Raw genomic sequence first — 23,686 nt, forward strand, 5'->3', positions numbered from 1 at the left:
TCTGTTTCCTCGGGGGGGGGTGCCACTCACACAAGCGCAAACACGCTCATAGCAGCTCACACGTGCACACACATGCTTACATGGACTAAAACTTGCTTATTCGGGTTAAAACGCACACACACCAGCGCAAATGTACGTACAACTCTTTAAACAGCCTTATACATGCTTACTCCGGCTTAAACACACGCACTCACGCTTACACACACGCACTCTGTCTTACTCGGGTTTACAGGTGCGCACACGCGCACATAACCGTTCAGCAAGAAACTTTGGTGTTATCAACGGCATACACCTTCCATTTCTTGCCTTTACCTAGCCTACCTGTTGACAAACCTCTTTCCATGATGTGTAAATGACAGCTAACACATGCCACTCTGCTGCAATGAGCTTCACTTCTTTCATACATACCCCACTCGTGATGTCACCTGTCTTCTATTCTGTTACTCCCCTTATCCTACTCCTACACTCCACTGACTGTGCTCATTTGCTATGTAACCTTGCGATTCACTTTCCTATCCCTCCTTTGCATAGGATTGCCTACTAATGCTTGGTTACATCTCTTAGACTGAGCTTCCCTCCTTAGCAACCTCTACTCGGTGGCCATGTTGTCTTCAGCCTGCCATTCCCTTGCATTGTACATTAACAATTTAAATAAGATCCACATTTGTGGGTTTTACTTTTTAGTTTTCTGGTTTTTTAGAGCGCAGCCTGTTTGCGCAGCACTAAGCTATGCTTAAACATCGGAAATCGGAGAAAAAAAAATTATTTTTAATATTGCATCGGGAAACATTGCCAATGGCTGTATATTTGGCCATTGGCATGCTTCCTGCACTGGATGCAACCTTTATTTGGAGCTGTCACGGCTCCGTTTTGCTATTTGCAGAATGGTACTCAGTTGTCAACTGAGTACATTTCTGCAAATAACACTGCTCTTACTTGGACAGGTTCGGGTTTCCTCAATCGCAAATCTACCTCATTTGCATGCCTTTCGCCTGCAATTGAGGTAATTTGCATATCCCAGCCCTGTCCGTGTAAGAGCCGTTTTAGGAGCTCTCTTGCATGCCCCTGGATCACTTGTCGGACATGATGGCTGTATGGAGTCTTCCTCTACTCTTAGACTCCGTGCAAGCCATCGTGAATCCGGCCCCTTATAGCAAAATTGATGTTCTCTTGGAAGAAATGCTGTACGATGATCTAATAAGTGTTGAAACATTTCATTTTTTTAAATGTAAGAAAAAAAAATAGTGCCCAACATGTTTGGGCTACCCACAATTCATAAAGATCTTTGGGATCCCCCATTGAGACCGATTGTTAACAATGGCAGGTCTAAGACCAACACCTTGGCAATGTTAAGTTGAAAAAATATTTAGACAAATATGAGCACAGTTGTCAGGGTTCTTGAGACTTTTATGCAAGCTTAAAGGGGTGATGTTTTCTATGAATTATGTTTTCTTAACTGTTGATATGGTGAATTTATTTAATGTTATCCCATACAGTACAGGTCTTGAATGTTTTCACGATTATTTGGTAGAAAGTACTGATTTGAGTGACCATGAGATTTATGTTTGTGATATGCTCATGGAAATTTTATTTATTTATTTTCCATTTATTTTACATTTGCTAATCAGGAAAATCCAGCTGGACCAGGTCCATTTTCAGTGGATGCCTGGGGAGAAAAGCTCCACAATTAACCTACAGTAAGTAGTTAATACAATGAGAAATATACAGAATGAAAAGACAGCAGATTACTTACAAGCAGAGACATTCAAAAATTAGTTCTCAATAGTTCATGAGAAATAATATTAACTAATAATTTTCTGTACGTTAATGGGGAATATTACTAGCAAAAGAAAGGTGTGGTTATGGGTGCGTATTTATGCTAACATAGTGTTATTACAGTGGGAAAAATATTTCTTTTTGCGATGTTTAAACCCCCTCCCTGGTTACTTTATATGCGCTACCTAGAAAACCTGTTCATCTTATGGAATGGCTCAAAATCAGAAACAGAGTATGTTATTTCTTATATTAGTATGACTACCCCTTTTTTGGAGTTTGCTTACCAATTTAATGAGTCTGGAATTCATTACCTAGATGTTAATGCGGGGGTAAACTGTACAAAGGGTACTGTCACTAGTACCATCTATAGGAAGCCAGCCATTTCTAATGGATTGCTGCATTTTTGAGCAATCATCCATACTATCAGAAAAAGGGCCTTGTTAAAGGGCGGTTTATTAGGTTGGCTTGTATGATTTCTGAAGAGGAGTCATTTAAAGAAGAATGTAGGAATTTGTCAGCAATGCTCTTTCATAGAGGGTACCCAGAAACTTATTTAAAGACACATGTCATGAAGTAACCATTAAGAGGAGGGATGGTGTTTACCCCCCCTTGTTTATTCTTGGTGAACTAAACAAAGAACAACAAGGGGTACGTAATGGAGAAAACAAATATGTGAATGCCTTCCTTACCACTTATACCACTGAACATGAAGAGATAATTAAAATTATACAGAAAATTTTGAATATTTTAGGTCACTTTAATGATGTGTTAGGTGCGTTAAGAACAAAACCTTGTGTAGATTTTAGAAAAGAACTATCTTTTAAGGACATATTTGATAGGATGGGGTTTAATATAAGAGGTTCCAATATGAGAAGAAACGGTACTTATAAATGTAGATTCTGTAAACAATGTGTCCACATTTTTCAGATTAGTGGGGTTTCCATTAACAGCCATTCTATGATTTCTAAGAAGCATTACAACTGCCTTTCCATGGGGGTAATATACCTTGTGCTTTGCCGACAGTGTAAAGCATTTTATGTTGGGAAGACCATTAGGTACTTGAGGGAAGAATTTATCAACATTTTTTGACATTAAAAATTAGAATGAAAATAATGCTTTGTATAAGCTTATTTTAAGTAACGAAGGGCATGTTTGTCTTGGAAATGGTTCACAAGGATTTGAGGGGAAGAAGTAGTTGAATTCCACGAATTATGGTGGCAGATTTAGTTAAATGCTACCATATTCCCAGGGATTAATTAACCATTTTGATAAGTAGTGTATTGAAACTTAAGACATTGTTAGTTTGGGGGGGGGGGGGACATAATGCTTATATTTGTTTAACTTTAAGGAATCTGTGTATTTTTTATATTGTAGTATAATGATCCCTTTTAGGTGTATGACATAACTTAAGACATTGTTAGTTTAGGGGGGGCATAATGCTTATATTTGTTTGTTAACTTTAAGGAATCTGTGTATTTTTTATATTGTAGTACAATGGTCCCTTTTAGGTGTATGACATGAGGATATTTATGTATATAATGAATTATGATGTCAGTAATTGTTTTTGTTGCTGCATTGGCTGCATTGCCAACATGTGACTTTGGTTTTTACTATTTAAAGTCTGTTTTGAATGATTAAGATAAACTCTGATGAAGTCTTTGGCTACAAGCAGATGAAAGTGCTCAGTTTGTATTTAATACATTTATCTGTTTCATTTTACCTTCTCAGACCGTTATTCAGTTACGTTTGTTGGCCGTCAGTCTAGGCAACTGCACAGGCTATACAGTGTTTCCTAATGCACATATCACTTGTGTGTGTGTGTGTGTGTGTGTGTGTGTGTGTGTGTGTGTGTGTGTGTGTTTGTGTATGTGTGTGTGAATATGTGTGCACACACACATATTTATATCTACACACAAACACACACACACACACACACACACACACACACACACACACACACACACACACACACACACACATATAAACATACATATATTAATTAAATGGCCACATTCTTTTATTTTTCCTTATTTCAACTTAATAGTGCAACATTATCAATTCTGAACCCCATATCTTTAATCACTGTGCTGCAGCTTTACATTTTTAGTTATTTTTGTAAATATTGTCAATATTATTTTATTATTATTATTTTTATTCTATTTTATATGCACTCAAAGGTTGAGTCTGTAAATGGTCCAATCCTCTCCTGAAGATAACAAGCAAACATATACATTTTAAAATAAAATAGTCTCTGCAGTATTCTTCCTACCTACAATTTTTATGTATTAAGATATAAAATAAATGAATACATTCTGTGTAATTTTGTGAAAAACTCTTCAGTACGTTTTTTACTGCTTCACAGCACTCTGCAGCACAGGAGGGGAAAAAGAAGTTTCTTTATTTTAGTATCCAGTATTATTGTAACAATAAAAACAAAGCAAATTAAGCCTATTATTTTATCACTATTGTGCACCTAGTTGTTTGCAAGGGGAATGATAGCAAAAGAACAGGTTTAGGCAGATTAGGACAAGGGGCATGCCAAATTATACACAAAGCATTGGATTGGGGGTATAAAATATACATAAAGCCCCCAGTCTAGAATGCCTAATATTATTTTAGATAGGGAAACAACACAACTTTACAAGATACTCTTGTGTAGTTTCTTCACAAATGTATAGATTTGTGCAATTAGAATTTTTTTAGCCATGACTTTTGTTAAAGAACATAGTATATGTTGAAAATCTAGTACACTAAGGAGGCCATGAATATTTAGATCGCTGCTACTTTCCCCATTAACTATAAGTTAATTTACTTTTGTGCATGTGTCTCTAGATTTAGTTTATTCCAAATGAATTTGAAGATGGCATCCATTATCACTTTAAGCTTTTTTTTATATTAATATATCTAAACAAATAGACATAGATCTTCTTAATGACAGCAGTAGATGTGTACTATAAACCATAAGACACATATCAATTGTATTTATCGGGAAATGTTCAGTCTTGATTATATAATAATACCCATGTTTTAATCAGATAGGCCACTGGAAATATATTCCCTTTTCCGAGGCAACTCAGGAGCAATGTCTTGGTAATTAACTTGCAGAAAGTCAGATGGTTGTTAAATGAGGGCTGTGAAAATCAAACACTGTTCCACTACAGCTTGCAGCCTTACCCTCTACACCAACTATTACAACACCTAGCATTCACTTTCAGTCATGATACTTTCATAAAATCCAAGAGAATTGCATCAATTGTCTTTACAGTTTCCTGAGTTAAAATGAAGTAATCTACAAAGAGCAAGATGTGTTTTAAAACACCATTAACTGACCAAGAAAACATGTCTTACTTGTGTTGAAAATGCTCCCTTAAAAAGTCTGCACTGACTGTTGAGTACTGATGCTGGTTCTTGCCCCATAACAAAGCTTTTGTCCATTTCCAATAACCTGAAGCTCTACCTTTGCAGAATCTCACCAACCTGTGAGTGGAAGCTGTCAATGGGATTTTTCTAAATGAAATCACTGACTGCCATGCGTATTTCATTTTTCTTTGTTCTTCCATCTAGTCTCTTTACTCAGTATTAGGGAATCCTTTCTCCATGAGCTGTCTCTATCAAGTTTATTTATGCAGTAGCTTAATAACTGGTCAAGGTGGCAAGTAAAATATTCCCATCTTGCAAATATGTCATCAGAATACCAAACAGCAAACAGCAATATAACCTGCTGGCACTACATTTCATTGGTGTCATGGATGTTTATTCATCCTCATGAGTGCATAGCAAACTCTTTATGTTGACAATTAAAGGAAAAAGACCACACACCACAACGTTAAGGTAGTAAAGTGAGTACAAAATGAAGTGCAAACAAGTATGAATGACTGCTGAACTACCAGAGTGATGCATCGCAATAAACCAACTAGTCGCTGTATGTATAGAAAAAATATATATATATTTATTAATATAATGAAATTTAAATACTTTTGCATTGCCACCAATGCTTTTTCAGACATTAATTAAAACCAAAGCCACATGTCCAATCAAAAACAGCCTAACAAAAATGTAAGCTAATGCAATCAACAGCATTTCTAATTAACAAATATCATCCTAGAGATTGACTTTCACCCATGATAAAAAAAATAAATAAATAAAAGGCGATGCTGTAAAATCAAGAAACAGGCAACCAGTTTACTCTGGTCTCACATTCTGCTCTATTTGAACTATAAAAGTTCTACTCATTGGAGTTATATGCCAAAATTCCAGAAATCTAAAAGATCTTTAAACATACACACCTGATGCATTATTTCAGTAAGTGAACAAAATATATGGTATGAGGTAACAAAACCAAAACTCTAAACAAAGAGAGCATCGGCCCTTATGTGACCACATGACTAATGTAACTAAATGAAAAAAGGTTGGGTCGAAGTTGAAAATAGATAAAGAGCGAATGCTCTAGAAAGCTATATGTTGTTGCACATTAAAATCACAATAAAATAACACTAATGTACATTAAAATCACAACAAAACAACACTAACTAAACGGTAAGTAAGATTAAAACAATGCAAAACAATCATAAGTGCTGGTGTATAAGTACCATAATTTAAATGTAGTGCATAACAAATATCAAAAAAGAAAAAAGAAAAGAAGAAATAATGATAAAATGGGATCATCATTGGGTAGCTGTACACAATAATACTGGAGTATGTAGGAATTTGACTCAAAAGTATAGAAAGCAAAAAGAACACGGGGATTAATGAGAAAGATGTCTGTATTTATGTTAACAAGTGCTAAACACTTCATTGCTTAGGTTATACATTTCTGGGACCGTGCATATATTTGAAATGCTGTTTTATCTTATTGCACAGTATTGAATCAATACCCCTAATATTCTCTGCAAAAAATTTAGGGGAACCACTGTTGGTACTATAAGTGTTTCTTACCCATGAGAAGAAACTCAGCAAATCAAAATGTGCTAACATCCACCTATATCCCTGGTATGTTTTTTTGCCATAATTGTACATTAAAGGAATGCCTTATAAATGATTTCCATACCTAAACCGGAGTTTATGTTTAAAACTAAAACCACACCACATCCCAGAAATTAAAAAAAAAATGTAATTCATTATTAGCACCATCATACTCTTTAAGATAAACCACAGCATTTTTTAATGTATGCAGCAAATCATTAGCAATCTTTTGTTTTCTTGGGTTAGTTAAATCCCCCTGCCATTCAATTACAGATAACTATCTGTTTAATTTCCAGCTTGATTACGAAGTCAGATGTAGTTAAATAAACTTTCAAATAACAATATAAAGCTGCATGTAGGCTGTGTTGACTATCAAACTCCCACACCCATGAAAGCTTTTAAAGTACTGGAAGATTAGAGTGACTCATTATTAGTACAATAATTGCAATTATTATTCAGTAACTGGTGATCACATTTGAAATTTCAGCTAAATGACATGTAATTATTGCCTTCAAATGATTTGTCTTCCCATCTTTAGCTGTCTTATTCACGTAAATACTTCTCAGTCCCCTTAACGTACAAGTAGATGGCTGAGTTATGTCATACTTTTATTCAGGCTTTCTGGTCAGCAAATTGTCCATTTCTTCACTGTTTTCTTTATTTGATGCTGATGAGTCATAGCAAATGGACCCCCTGTATTAAAAGGCTGCCCCGCTGGTGACTTCTTTGGGGACTGCTGCCTACCATGGTAGGACTCTGAACACATGGCATGATGTTGATTGATTGTACTGCCATACCCTTAATGGATAAGAATCCATTTAGATCTTTAAACTGCTGTGACAGGAGTTGAAGAACACTTTGACTGCTGGGGAACTGTTTTGTTATTAATAAACTCCATGAGTTAATGAGACTACAGATACTCCTTTGCTGCCTTTAGAGAAGAAACACACTATTCTGCCCCTTCCATTTGAAAGCCAGGCCTGAAGGTGATTTGAATGAAGAAGGAATATTATTTTTGCAGGAAAAAAGCACAAATAGAACTGAACATTTATAACTTTTTCAGTGTCACTGGGTCAAAGCCCTGAAAGATGCATGGCTTCTCACTATCGGAATGCTCACTCCTCATTTGCAGCCTCCATAATGCACTCCTTATTTAAGAAGTAAATTAATTAAATATCATCTCTAGGACTGGAGATGCCTTTTGGTCAAGGGAACATTTTGGTCAAGGGAACATAAAATATTGTTTTTTTGGGGAAAGGGGGTACTATTAAAATATGGAACTCCATTTACATGAAACTGGAATGGATGAATAGTCTTTTCCAGTTTCCATAATGCTATTGTGAACATGTTAGAATACGCATTAGTGAATGGTAGTGTACATCTGCTAATGTGCATTCGATGTTCTGATAACAGATCGCACAGCAGTGGGGATCAGAAACTTTACCCTTTTCATAGGTTCATAGGTTCATAGGTTGGTACTAAGCTATTGGCCCTAAGGCCTATGCAAGCCTAGCCATAACAATTCCCTGGAAATTTTTTCCCACAATATTACTTCTCTGGGCCCCTGTCTAGCAGGGTGACTGACATGATCCCCGGGGTGAATTTCCTATCTCCCATCCAATCATCAAGGTTCCTTTTGAAGAGGGCCAATGAGGTGCTCTGCTTGACATGTATGGGCAGTCTATTCCAGAGTATGGGGAGTCTCTGGGTCAGGAACCTATCCCTCCAGCATGTTTTGTTCAATGTGATGATAATGTTTAGATCCCTGGAGCGTGTGGCTCTGAGGGATTGTGATTTCTTTAAGTGAAGCATGTCCAACAGCTCAGGGTTTGACATGGTCTTGTATGTTAAGCAGAGATTGCCTCTGAGTAGACGATATGCCACAGAGTATAGCTGGAGTTTTTTTAGACGGTCAGCATATGCCATCTGCTTTAGGCCTGTGATTCTTTTAGTGAGGTATTTCTGTGGCCTTTACAGCTGTTGCAGATGTCTTGTGAGGTACATACCAAATGGAGCATTATACTCTATAATGGGTCTGATGAGGGATGAGTACAGTGGGACAATGACCTCCTTTTTTCTGGATGAAAAGCCCTTAGTGATGAGGTGTGCCACGTAGAAGGATTTCCTGACTGTTTTGGCGATGTGGTTATCGAAAGTGAGACCACTGTCCACTTGTGTCCCTAAGTCTCTCATCACACTTTCAATGTTTAGTGTCCTGCCACCTATGTGGTAGTTCATGGGTACATGTTTTTTTCCAAAGGGGATGACTATACATTTCTTGGCATTAAGCTTGAGCCCATGGCTCTGGCACCAGGCATCTGTTTCTGTAAGGCCCTTTTGTAGAATATCAACATTATTTGGGGATTCAATAATGGCTCCCAGTTTGCAGTCATCTGCAAACTTTGTTAGCCAGAGTCCCTTAATGTTGGCCTGTACTTCAGAGAAGTAGATGCCAAACAAGAGTGGTCCCAGGACTGAACCCTGAGGTACTCCACTTGTCACCTGTCTGGAGCTGGATTTGGAGTTGGCTACTTTTACAGACTGGGTTCTGTCAGTAAGCCAGTTGGCAACCCATCGAGTGACGTAGGGATTTATGCCCAGCTTAGTAAGTTTATCTATGATTCCAGAGTGGGGGATGGTGTTGAAGGCCTTGGCAAGGTCCAGATAGGCTGTGTGGATGTCCTTACCCTCATCCACAGCTCTGGAGACCGATTTGAAGGAGTCAATCAGATTCAGGAGACAAGATCGGCCCTTCACGAACCCAAATTGGGTGGGGTCCAGTGTCTGGAGGTTGCCAATGTCTTTGTTTATAAGTTCCATGATAATGCGTTCCATGCCCTTGCAGATCAGGCTTCTCAGACTGATGGGACGGTAGTTCCCGGGATCCAGGGTGGATCCTCCCTTGTGGAGCGGGATAACTGTAGCTGTGCGCCACTGAGTGGGCACGAAGCCTGAGGTGAGGCTATGATTAAACATGACACTTAGATGGGGTGCCAGTTCATTTTGTAGTTCATGTAGTACACAGCCTTGGATGTCATCTGGTCCTATGGATGCTGTATTATTAGCTTTGGAGAGTACTGTTTCTACCTGTGTGGCTGTGATTATCGGAATTTGGCAATCTTTTGGTCAATCTTTTTCCTCACTATAATGCTATCTTGGAGTTGGAATATATAATTTGCAGTGGGTGTGGGGGCTGCAGCCCCTGCAAAACTGTGCAATTCATATGGCAGCTAAAGCACAACTTCCTGAGGGTCTGACATTCCAAATATTTCAAATGCAGATGCTGAGGTGATTACTTTTTGCCGTTCTATAAAAGTGATATTGCCACATTCTGAATGTCAGTTCGAGCAAGTGAATAGATTTTTTTTTTGTCTTTCAAAATTTTGATAGTAAACCTTTATTTATTTATTTTTTTAATTATCTGTGGCCAAGCCACGCTCAGATTTAAAACCCTAAGTCCTTAATGCTTAACACCTTTCAACAAACAAAACTATGCTGTTATCAGACAGTTATTGCATATGTCAAAGCACTTAAAGGCTATCACTCGAGTGCCTTCTAGTGGCATGCACAGCTTAACCATGTATTTTGCCCCTCTAGCTGTATGAGATTACAAAATATTGAAACTGCAATCAATTCTTTGATGGCTGTTCTTACATATATCAGGAGTCAACTGTAGTGATTTAAAAAAAAATAATATTTTTTGTTTAAAAATTAGTGCCGTTCTGAGTGCCAGTTATGTCCACTTCATTTAAAATGCCAGAACCTGATGCTATGACAATGATTGTACCCCTAATTTACATCAAGTCTTATGAAAACATAACAGAATAATTCAGTTTATTTATTTAATTATTTCAGTTTATTAACTGAGAAGGTGCACTGGTCTACTGAAATGTTTCATTCTTGACATGGGTATTAATGTGCAATAACAGAAATGTAAAAGAGAAATATACAGGATCAATATACAAGAACCTCCATATATACAGGGCTATAAATACAAACTGTATACACATAGACAGACATTCCTTACAAAATGTAGAATGATATATTTACACCTTTGATATTTGGATGACTATGATGTGGGTCTAAGGAGCACTGAGCTTAACCAGCATTATGAAAGGAAGTGTAATCAGCTTGTTTATGCAGGTGTTCAGTCATGTCTCTCTTAAATAATTATATTTTATTTGTTTTAATAACATGCTTGTGAATTTTATAGTACCCTTTAATAGATATGCAAGGCTAGTCACTTCCCAAGATACCCTGTAACAGATGTACCTTAATGCTATATTAGATAATCCACACAGTCAATGACATATACCCCCTACACATACACAAGAAGACCAACATCATCTGTACCAGTATGCCATATCAGATTATCCAAATCAGCCAATTAGTTTCTCCTAAGGATCTCTATCTTCCATCTTCAAACTGAATTACTGTCTCTCCTAATATGGAACAATGGGCAACAAATGGAACACTTATTAACTGTTTACTAATAACTTTAAACAGGAAGCTCAAAGGATGGTCAAAATGCATAGCATTAGACTTACATAAAGTTAATTTGATGAATTAACATGATTCTGTATCATATATGCCATGAATATTAGTTAACAAAATCCTAACATTGACTCAGTGACAAACCCTTTCAATATGGAGCAGCGAGGAATATGGACCTTTTAAGAATCAAAAGGAGGAACATTCCTCATAATGAGGTACACTTGTGTAGTATGTAAGCAGCACAGAGTAAATGACAAATAACTTGAAGCCCTTCTAGCTTCAAGGATAGGTTCTCTTTGGTTCTCCTTCAGGATATGTTATAATTTTAACCAGTGCTTTTGCAAACATTGTGGTGTTGGAGTTTATTATTCTGATTAGCTACATAACAATGATAGTCCATATGGAGTAGTGATAGGACTTAGTTGGTTTCTGAAAGCAAATTGACTGGGTCACCCAAAACACATTGACCAAGTAGACGGTTGCCTGGAGATCTTTGTCTAGTATAAACACAACCTTCATGAGACTGTAGTGAATAGTTTGCTGATATGGTACCTAGAATATCTTTAAAAGTAAAAAGGTGTCATTAAGTAGGGAGGATAATCTTATATAGCACTATAGGCAACAAAGCAGCCTTGTCTGGAATTGGAAGTGAGGAGAGGAAGTGATAAATTGTAGCTTGTTTATATTTTTTCTCCAATCCAAGAGAAAACATAAGGAGTCCCTAAATTATTCAGGATTTTTTTTTCTTGTATCATGACAAGCTCCAGATCTTAAGGCCTCATAAGGTCACGCTTTGATCAGCCTTGTTTTATGAAAGTGATTGAAAACCTGTTCTCAAACCATAATCAAAACTATCTGAAATGTTGCAATTATTCAGCAATCAAGTCATATATTTCTTTTAACTGCTGTATATGTCATTAATAGCAGTAGAAGAAATGTGATAATTAGTGTAGTACAGTAATGTATGAAATATTCAATTTTTATAAGTTTTTAGGTACAGGCTAGGCTAACGACCACCAAAATCCTTTATAATCTTAACCTTGCAACCCAACCGAATTGTGTCCCTATGGAACATGGGCATCAATTTTGAATGGTCTGTTAGTTAAGAAGCTGGTAAAGGTTTAGTTGGGGTAGATATATTAGCTAGGTAATACTTACTGATGGCCTCTGTCTATCAAAGTCATAGTGGACATATGGGGGGGGGGGCAGTGTGATTTTCAATTTCCCATACAATTGTCAAGGTTACATTTGAATAGGGTTAAGGAATGACTATTACAGAGTGTTGAGATCCTTTAAGACACATATCAGCAAAGTTTAAATCAATTGATCTAGCATTTTTGCTCTATTCATTTTGTAAATCTGCAGAAGGTCATTCAGGGCTGAATCTGTTGATGCCTCATATGCCAGGCATAGAAGGCCTTACAGTAACCTGTAGCAGACTGAATATAGAGATAGGGCTTTAAGGTAATCTGTATAGGACACAATGTTGATAACCTAGATTCTTTTGGTGAAGAATCTTTCCATGCATTCTATCAGTTGCATATCCCTGGTCAGGTGCATGCAGAAAGGGGCATTGTACTCAATGATGGGTCTGATAAGGGATGAGTAAAGTGGTACTATAACTTTCTTGGAATTGGATGTCATACCTTACTTATAAATCGGGTGACATACAATGATTTTCTTACTACATTGGCTACATCTTCATCAAAGGTCTGACTACTGTCTATATGTGTTCCCAAATCCCTAATTACCAGGTCATTTCTTAAGGGTTTCATATTGATGGAGTAACTAACCTGTGTGGATGATCTCCCAAAAAGCACTATAATGCATTTCTTTGCACTGAGTTTTAATCCATGACTTTGACACCTGTCAATTGTCTGTGTTAGATCTTCTTGCAAGATGATAGTGCAATGGGTGCATGATAGCCCATCATTTGCAGTCATCTGAAAACTTAATGGAGCAATGGCCCTTAAAATTAGCCTAGGCCTCTGAGAAGTAGAGACAACACAAGTGGTTGGTGTTCAATGTGCTCATATATTGATAACAGTGCAAAATTTACACATCCAGACCAAAAAGGGATTATGAGTTTCATATATTTGCTACTTGCAGTACATAACATGTTGTTTATTTAGCTCATTGCAAGGAATGTTCCAAGTTCTATGTATGAGAGATTGATAGGGCTCTAAGGGAGGCAATGAAAGAGCATGTTTATTATATACAACAGCACTAGTGCTTTGTCAAAACATGTATTGGCCACTGATTCTAGGCATACATTTAAATTTTTGGTTATTGGTAGGGTCTATGAGACTATAAGAGGTGGAGACATAAGGACTCAGAACAGATGTAAGCTAAGTGGATTATCAGGCTGAGGGGGAGACTTTGGGCATGGATTGAATGAGTTTGTACCCATTAAACCTTAACTGAAGTCAAGAACATTAGCAAGATTAGAATATTTGTCTTTGCATCTGCATCTATATGTTTGTTTTCTTGCTAGCTCTGCTAGTGTTTTTACTTGCTCATAGGAAGTTTTATATATATATATATATAAATATATATATATATATATATATATATATATATATATATATATATATATATATATATATATATATATATGTATATAATACTTTTTGTGTTGCATTTATATCTATACGTTTTATGTGTTGTTTGAATAATGTATATTTTAGCTGTATTTCTTTAAATTTTGTGGTCTTGTGATTCAACACTGTTTCATTTTTTGCTTAAAAGCCAGTTCTGGTTTAATGTGTTTGTTATCTGATGAAGCAGCAGTAGCTGCAAAAGCTCTTATGACCTACAATAAATTAAAATTTTAACCTGGAGAGTCGTGCCTTCCTTGTGTCCATCAGTGTTCTTGGATTATTTGCTCTTATTTTTGTTGAACTCTGCTGCTCTGGGAAGTTGGTGATAGTTTTTCTTTGGCTTCATATATTCAAATTTGTTATAAAAAAGTTAGGGACATATGCTTTATCTTCTCATACATACTCTAATAATGAACTAATTGTGAAAAAAGTATAACGACACACCCTTATGGTAATAATATTTTAAAGATGGCACAAAGCAGGGTGGATAACATGCATACATCCTAAGGTATACAGATTTGTTTGTGCCACAGTTATGAATATTAACAATATTTTCATGTAAATCATATGTCAGTGCTAACCTTGCAATTAAGTATCAGTGTAACATTTGAAACCTGATGTTGTTAGGTGTGTGTCTGCTAAGTATAGTTATCATAGTGGAATATACAGGCTCTAAGCTGATGAAAAGGATTTGTAGAAGATTATGAGAAATATTTCTATATTTCTGCCAATAGTGCAAAAGAAAAATAAAAGGAATGCATAGCAGTGTGATGTGAGGGAGCTAACCAAGAAGTCAAATTTAAACAAAAAAAGTGACAGCAAATAAAAATGGGTAATGTGAACACATTTAGACATATAACTATTGTTTGTTGTGTAAGTTAATACCAGAGATAGTTGAAAAAGTATATATTTATATATATATATATATATATATATATATATATATATATATATATATATATATATATATATATATATATTTGTGTGTGTGTGTGTGTATTTTTGTTTTCATTTCACTTTACATTACCTACAAACTTGCAATACAACCAGGCCTATTTTAAGTTGTAGTAAGAAATATAAAAACAACACAGGAGTTATAAATATTGGCAATGATAACCTATCCAAACAAAGTAGCAAATGTGATTATTATAAAACATGTCATTGACAAAATGATACATATTATACATATTTATTGGCAAATGTAACAAACTTAAAATCTGTTAACCTCTTACTCATTCCTCTATTATAATATGACATATCCCATATACAAGTAGTGCTACTTCCACAGCAACCAAAATAGAAATGTCATACAAATTAATAAATATTTAAATTTATTTGGACATTTTTTACATGGCCACAGTATTCTTAAATATTCAAGTGCTTCTTCCAAAACTGTTATTTAGCTATGGCATAAAATAAGCATTGAGTAGGTCAGAAGACCTAAGAATTGCATTATACAATGAAAACATTCTTTGCATTATGATTTCCACATTCAAACTAAAAAAAAATCAAATGTTGAAAGTAACAATGCAAAATCAAGTGCTGTATTTACATCATAATCAAGACTATATTGCACTGCATACAAACATCCACAATGTTGGTTTATGCATAAACAAAGATTGTCAATACATCCAGAAAATGTCAAGTATGCTTTGAATATCAGGCTCAGACAGGTGTAACTTTCATTCCAATCTATTATAATATGATTACAGTCAATATACATTAATATGAAGGTTTACTAAAAATGGCAGTCATGCTTTTGTTAACCTTAAGATGATGCTCTTTTGCCTAAGACTGCAGAATATCACTGTCTCTTCACATTTGCTCTGATTTTATAGAATGGATCCCAGATTTATGTAGTGTAATATCATAAGTGCAAACAATGATATGAGAACTGAATTTTATACAATATACTAATATTAAACATAAAACCTCATGTAGATTCAATTGTGCAATATATGATTACTGTATGTGAACTGGAACTGTTACACAATATAAAAAGCTCAAGTTATTTAAGAGAGTTGGCAAAAGATATAAAAAATGTGGAATTTCCCAAGTCTTTATTAAGATAGTAAAACCCAAGTATAAAGCTATTATATTGTTAGATCTATGTGGGTTGTGTGTGTGTGTTAGTAGAAATGTTGCTAAAACATGGTGGATAACGTGAAGACATTCAGAAATATAAGTGTCTGGTAAGAAATATAAGTGTTTGGTAAAAGCAGTTCTGAATACTGCAATGATTTTATATCTGAGTGACCATAATACTCCTGTGTGACTTATAGGTGAACAAAGGAAAATAACAGAATAAAAGCAATCAAGAACAAATTACATAGCTAGCAGGTGGAATGCATCATAGTCAGCCATCATACAGGCAGCATCTGCAGCACAACAGTATAAACTATGGAAACACCTTACAGTCTGGTTTTTCCCACAAACTCTGCACCAATGGTGTACACATGCGGGTGAATTTTAACTGGAAAAATGTTAGGGGCTGCCATTGCTTTGATCCATCACTATGTGCTAGAGGCTGAGGGTGGAGAGGAGGATAATGCTGACAACCGCTGTAGACTGAGGAGGAGGAGAAGAGTGTTCAGACCCAGGGTAACTTACCAGGGGTTACATGATCTGGAAATAGTAGAGCACTACAGGGTGGACAGAGATATACTTCAGCAAATCAATGAGCTGTGCCAACTTCAACTGAGACATAGAGCCAACAGAGAGAAACACATCCCAGTGGATACCAAGGTATTTGTAGCCTTAAGAATTCTAGCTACAGGTATTTTCCAAAGACCTACTGAGGACATCATGGGGGTCTCACAGGCATCTGCATCCAGTGTACTCCACCAGTTCCTCGATGCCATGCTACCACATGCCAGTGAGCACATTTACTTCCCCAACACCCGTGAGGAGAGGACCAGCAATATGCATCTCTTCCACCATGTAGCAGAATACCCAGAGGTACTGGGTGCCATAGAATGCACACACATCTACATTAAAACACCACCCAGTGAACAAGGTAGGGTATACATAAGCCACAAGGGATTCCCCTCTATCAACTGCTAAGTTGTGTGCAATGCCCATTGCATCATCATAAATGTGTGTGCTGGCAGCCCTGGAAGTTATCACAACTCCTACATCTATCATTCATCACAACTGTACCAGGCATTTGCCAGTGGGTCATCCCGTATGGCATCTGGTGGGAGATACTGGCTATGCACTGGAGCCGTGGATGATGACACCCATCAGAAATGCACACGCCCACACAAGAATGCCATAATGAGGCACACGCGCAAACCAGGATCCTTATAGCTCGTGTGTTTGAGATGGTCAAGTCATGGTTCTGCTGCCTTGACATATCTGGTGGAGCCTTGCATTACTTTCCAACCACATGTGCACACATGTTCATAGTATGTGCCATGCTATGCAATATGATCCTGCAGAAAAAGCTACAAGAGAAACAGCACAGGGGAGGGCCACACAGCCCACCAACATTGCCAATGTCCCTACTGGCACAGAGGGAGTCAGAGATGGAGGCCCCAGAGCCTGCTCCTGTAGACAGATGGAGACATTCCCAGTATGTTCAGACCTTGGCAAAGAGGCAATGCATAGCACACACACTGACAATGCAGGGACTCCAGGGACTGACACCTCTCTCTGACTCGCACACACAGTAAAATGGATGACACACACATCACTTTGCCTATAACTTGCCATGTATAGGCAGTGTACTGTTTGCATCCAACATAGGAAGCCCTCAAGCACCATCCTCACAACTGCTGCAGGCACAAGGTAAGTCAGTCTTCTTAACAATAAATGAATGGATTAGTATGTTTTGCTAGCATATCTATGGTAATGCTGCATTCATGCAAGGGAATGGGATGGCCTACTGGGATAGCAGCACAGAACTGACAGCTATGTGGGACACCGGGAAATGTCTGGCCAAAACTGGCCTCCACACACTATGCAGTAGTATACAAGGTGGCAAAACCCACTGCAGTATATGTGTGGGGACAACTAACTGGGGGGGGGGTCACAGGCATGGATGTCAGTGTGGGGGTCCTATACCCACCCCTCCCACCCACACAGCAAGTCAGCCATAGAAAACCAGAGAGAAATGTCTGGTAAAGTCACACAAATGGCAGCAATGTTGAATTACCCCCATACAGACTCACACAGCGATAGCACAGCAGGACTCACAGTTGCAGTAAGGCTATGAAGGGTAAGAAGTCTGAAACTCAAATGTATGCCATTACCATCTGACCTATGCCCTTTACTGATATGCCTCTAATACCCAAGACAGGGCACAATAGTATGGTAAATGGAACCAAAATGGAAAGCAAATGTCAGCACAGTCTGTGCAAATATGTACAGTTGACAGGTGTACCCCCTCCATATATCCACAGAAATGCAGCAACATGTATGTTTGCAGTGAAATAACAGCATAGCACACATTGGCAGGGCTGTACCAATACACATGAAACATGTTGCCTGCCACAATATGCAGGGGTCAATGAGCTATGTGCATGTGTGGTTAATACTGTCAGGATCTGGCCAGCACGTTCTCCTGGCAGTTGTCTTGTAGCACCCTAAGTAAAGTGCCATCTTTGACAGGACCATGTGCAGATAACTGTAGTGCTAACTATTATGCATGTCAGTGACACCCACTACTCTGCCACTGATATACCTGGAAGTCACAGTGCTATGTGGAATATACTGCACATATAATGGACATCTTGAAGGATGAGTAGCTGAGGTGCCAAGGCTTTTGTGAATACAACTGTTTTTTTGGTACAGTTGCCAGTGGGTATTCTCAATAATCCTTTTTTCTTATGGTTGCTTTTATTTATAATGGACATGTCTGCGCAGTACAATGCAGTCAGTACCCACACCCATAATTCCCAACCTCTGACAGCAAGATGTCTGGACAAGGGCAGTAATAAAAGTGGAACAAAGCACAATGATAGGCATGTGTTGTAAATATCACCCTTAAATACTGAGAAAGTTGGTAGAGTGAGGGGATTGCATTAGCTGGAATTGTCTGAAGGTTCTGTAGTCTGAAACAGTAATGTCTGTCATTATTTTGTAACATCACTCTTCAAGTATATGTAACTAACTTCGGAACTGCACCAAGAACCAAAAATCACTAACACAAATAACTGGAGGAGGAAAGGCACAATACCCAGCGGATGTGCTGTAACCACAAGTCAAATGCCTAAAATCCACAATTCCGGTAAAATACTGAAGGTCAATAAACGCTCCAAGATACTGTAAGTCAATGAGTATCTTTAATAATACGAACATAGAACACAATGCGTCGACCTAGGTTTCGTCCGACTTCTCGGACTTCTTCAGAACAATGCTACATGAAAAATCTAATCCTTATATATCCGCTTTAATTACATAAAATTGTCCCATTAAGTCACTAATTGTAAAATTAATCAAAACAAATAACAAACATCCTTAAAAAGACATCCCAGTTAAAAGACTGAATCGTTGATGAAACCATGAAATTTCATAAGAGTTGGTGTAGATCTGTGTGTTATAATAATGTAAATACAATATATATGTGTATTTGTGATTACGTATATATATATGAAATGTAAAAAAAATATATATATATATGTATGTATTTAATAAATATATTTATGTGTGTACTATATAAAATACCCATGATGTAAATAACATTCACATTAAAAATAAAAATAAATAAAATAAAATAGTCCATTAAATGGAATTATTATACAATAAACTAAATAAATACCCATGTATATAATGGACTACCTAAACGTGTGATCAATGATATTTTTAATTTTAAATTTTTAATTTGTAAATTACATTATTACATAAATAATGTCGCATACAACCCACCCCCAAGCAGTTGATCTGAGGTGTGGACTAAAGTCTATGAATATATAAACAGACACCTATGTAAACAAATGTATATACGACATGTAAACCTAATTTAAAATCAAAAAATTAAAATATAAATTATATTGAATTATATGACCAATGATCTCTAAAGTGCTCGTGCTAAAAATGTGTTTCAAAAACATTCTTAAAAAACATTCTTAAAAAACATTTCTTAGAAATCTTTAAAAACGTAGAACTTTAAAAACTTTGAAAACATCAACTGGGTGAATTCAAGTGTATGATATTGTGTGTGGGGGGACCCAAAATGGTCTGTTGATGCATGTTAAGTGCCTTTAATGTGATATAACCATAAAATGGGTTTGATACTAATGTATTCATTTAGACCCGGGTGTTGATTAGCATTTAATAAAATTTGCATTCTTAATTCCACTGTATCAAGATTGTATTTGGTGGTCTTACCTTGCGGGTCCAACTCCTGATGGAATACCCCCATAAATTTAAAACTGTGGGTATTAAATTGGTTAATGTGTCTTGCTAGGGCATTAGTCAGTTTCAAATTTTTAATGTCCAATAAATGTTCTTTTATCCTGTCACGTAACAACCTGCAAGTTTTCCCCACATAAAAACTTTCACAGGTTTGACATACTGCAATGTAAACCACGTTACGTGTGTAACAGTTAATGTGTTGATTAATCCGTACATTTTGTCCATTAATTGTCACGGTGTGGTTAGTATTAACAACGTGTTTACATACAGAACACCTTCCACATTTGAAGTTTCCCTTTGGTTTATTTGAAAACCTCAAAACCCCTATGTTAATACTCTCAAATAACTCTTTAAATGATGTGTCCTTCCTAAAGATATAAGTAATGTTACCCTTGAAAAATTCCCCCATTGTGTTGTCCAATTTGATAAAATTCCAATTCTTCTTAACAATACTCCTCACCATGTCAAATGTGTCATTAAATGTGGTGATGAAAAGGGGTACACCATTACACATGAATTTATTATTTTTGTGTTTGGTGTTACTGTTGTTACCCACGTGATGAGATTGTGTGTTGCTATCAACGTTGTTGTGTATTAAAGCCTTGTAAAAAACATTCTTCCTTTTGTTTATTACTTCGTTTGCTATATTTGCGCAAAAATCACGTGGATAACCACGATTTTGAAAAAGTTCAATTATAAATTGTGCTTCATTGTTAAAATCCACTTCTTCACTGACCATTCTGGCAGCCCTGACCAATTGGCCCTTAACCACGGCCCTTTTCTGGTGGTCAGGGTGCCAACTGTCATAGTGTAAATATGAGTTTGAAAAAGTGGATTTTCTATAAATGTTGGACGTCACCCTATTTTTATTTGCATCAAAGGTTAACTTAACGTCCAAATAACTTATACTATCCTGACTAGTAGTGAATGTAAATTGCAAAAACCAAACACTGTTATTAATATAATCAATAAAAGCTTTAAGCTCTACCTGTTCACCACTCCACACAATAAATAAATCGTCTAAAAAACGACCATAAAACTTGACATGTGTAAAAAACTCTGAATTAAACAGATAATTTAATTCCCAATATGTTAAGACAAAATTGGCGAAATTGGGGGCACAAGCTGCCCCCATGGCCACCCCACTCTTTTGTTTAAAATAGGCACCCTCAAAATAAATAAAATTGTTGTTTAAAACAACTCCCATAAGCTTGGTGAGTACATTAATTTTATTTTGGTCATATAAATTGGTGTAAAATAACTGTTCCTCCAACCATTCCAAACCTTGGTCGTGGGGGATGACTGTAAACAAATTACAAATGTCCAACGTAATGAAAGTGTCCCCATGATTAAATGTAATCAAATTGATTTTGGATAAAAAATCCCACGAATCTTTAAGTATGTGGTCAAAATGTTCAATACCAGATTTTAAATGGTGGTCTAAATATTGACTAATAAAGTGAGTTTTGCTGCGTTTACCATCAACAATTGCTCTGAATTGCAACTTGTCCAAACCCTTATGTATCTTGGGGATACCAAAAATCCCACTTATAACTGGGTATTCATTATGTAGGAAACGCCAATCATGTTCGTCTAACTCACCTTGGTGCAACATGTCATAAAGTGTCGTGTCTATTCTTTTGTGGGCTATGTTTATTTCGTTTCTACTAACTTCCTCGTATACGTCACTTGTTAACAGGGCGTTCATGTAACTAACGTAGTCGTGATGGTCAACAATAACCACTCCACTGCCCTTGTCAGGCTTCATGATTCTAATACTTTTAGTAGATAAAATGTTTTTAAGTATCCCTTCCTCTCTCTTAGTCATGTTGTAGTGAAGTTGCTTGTTGTTGTGTTTCTTAAACAAGTCCCTTAAATCATTTTCTGTGACTTTCTCAAAAAAAGCCACTTTTTCGTGATTGGGGGGGTTGTAGGTGCTCGGTCTAGAAAGACAGGGTTTGTTAGATGTATTTATGTCCCATGAATTATTATTATATAACATTTTTAAATTTAATTTTCGAGTAAATAGTTTCAGGTCTATAATTGTGTTTACAATGTTACCTCTTCTGCATGGGACGAAGCTAAACCCTTTAGAAATCAAATTGACACTCTCTGTATCAAAACTCTGCTGTGTGTAATTGTATAATTTAAAGTCCCCCTTGTCATTCTCGACAACTGTGGGATTAGAAAAAAGTGCACATTCCCTTTCGTAATTATGAATGTTGTCAGTTGGAATGTTAGTGTTGAAGTTTACTGCAGGATCTACATTAACTACACTCGTCAAATCACTACATGTGTCACATACATTACATTGAAAAACACTGGTATCAGATGAAGATAATAGTCCGTTGTATTCATATACTGATAATTCACATAGTGAGTAAATGCTGTCCGTATTGTCCAACACATTCCTCGAATTAATGTCATTCAATATTGGGGCAGTCATGCCCACAGAAGACTCACACGGGAAAATTGGATTCCTGTCCAAAAAATCGCCACACAACATACTGTCGTCTGAGTTACGTGTGTATGAAACTTCCCCTGTGCAAGTAAAATCTTGGTGTAAAATGGGGGCAATATTGTTTAAAACGTTTACATCAGAAATACCATAACTGGGCGACAAAGCTCTATTTTGTGCGGTATAGGAAAGGTCAGGTTTCTTACCAAGTACCATATGGTGGTGGACGCCATCGGCTACTTGCGCGTCCCCCACGCGTTTTTTGGATAGTTCACTTTCCTGTAATGATCCGCATCTCTCCTTGGACGAGCACCTGTGTTCTCAAATTCTTCGTTTTCGTCGAATGAATGTTGACCCCTGAGTCTCTTAGATCTTCTAAGGCCATCAGTATAACTCGGGCTGCCAGCTTGGTGTTCTACATGCGTAGCGGTCCGTGGAGGGGAAGTGATGTCATCTAGTTCATCCAACCGAACAATCCTGTCTGCTTTCTTAGTGTGTTCACGATTCAAAAGTTGTGATTTAGGGTAAACCATCCCGGATGCATATATCTTAGAGTCCCTCCTGATTTTACTTTGTTTTTTTTGGTACAAGATGTCACAACTATGTTCAACATCATGAATAATGTTAACATAATTAGTATAATAATGATCGAACAAAAGGTCTTGACTAATGTTGCTATTAAGCTCTTCAATATCTAGTAATAAGGATTCGATTTTTTTATCATTGTATTTGATCATTATTTCCAAAAGGGCCAAACCGGTATTATTAAAAAGTTCATGTAATTCTTTGAGCATGTCAGGTTCACGCTCACTACCATTAGGATATCTCCAAAGTCTAAGCCCCTTGGGTACTTGCCTTAATTCAACATTCCTGCGCAAGTACCCATTTTCCATCTGTGTACGCTTCAACCTGAAAAGTTTGACTTCAAATTGTTTAAGTAACTCTTTCAAGTTACCTTTCGGTGTATGGATATTTGTTACTTCAGGGACCGTAGATGAATTGAAAGAATAGTTATTAGATTTCCAAGATGTAATGTCAA

Source organism: Protopterus annectens, chromosome 4.part0 (assembly GCF_019279795.1).
Source record: "Protopterus annectens isolate FY-2018-M chromosome 4.part0, PAN1.0, whole genome shotgun sequence".
Classification (NCBI taxonomy): Eukaryota; Metazoa; Chordata; order Ceratodontiformes; family Protopteridae; genus Protopterus; species Protopterus annectens.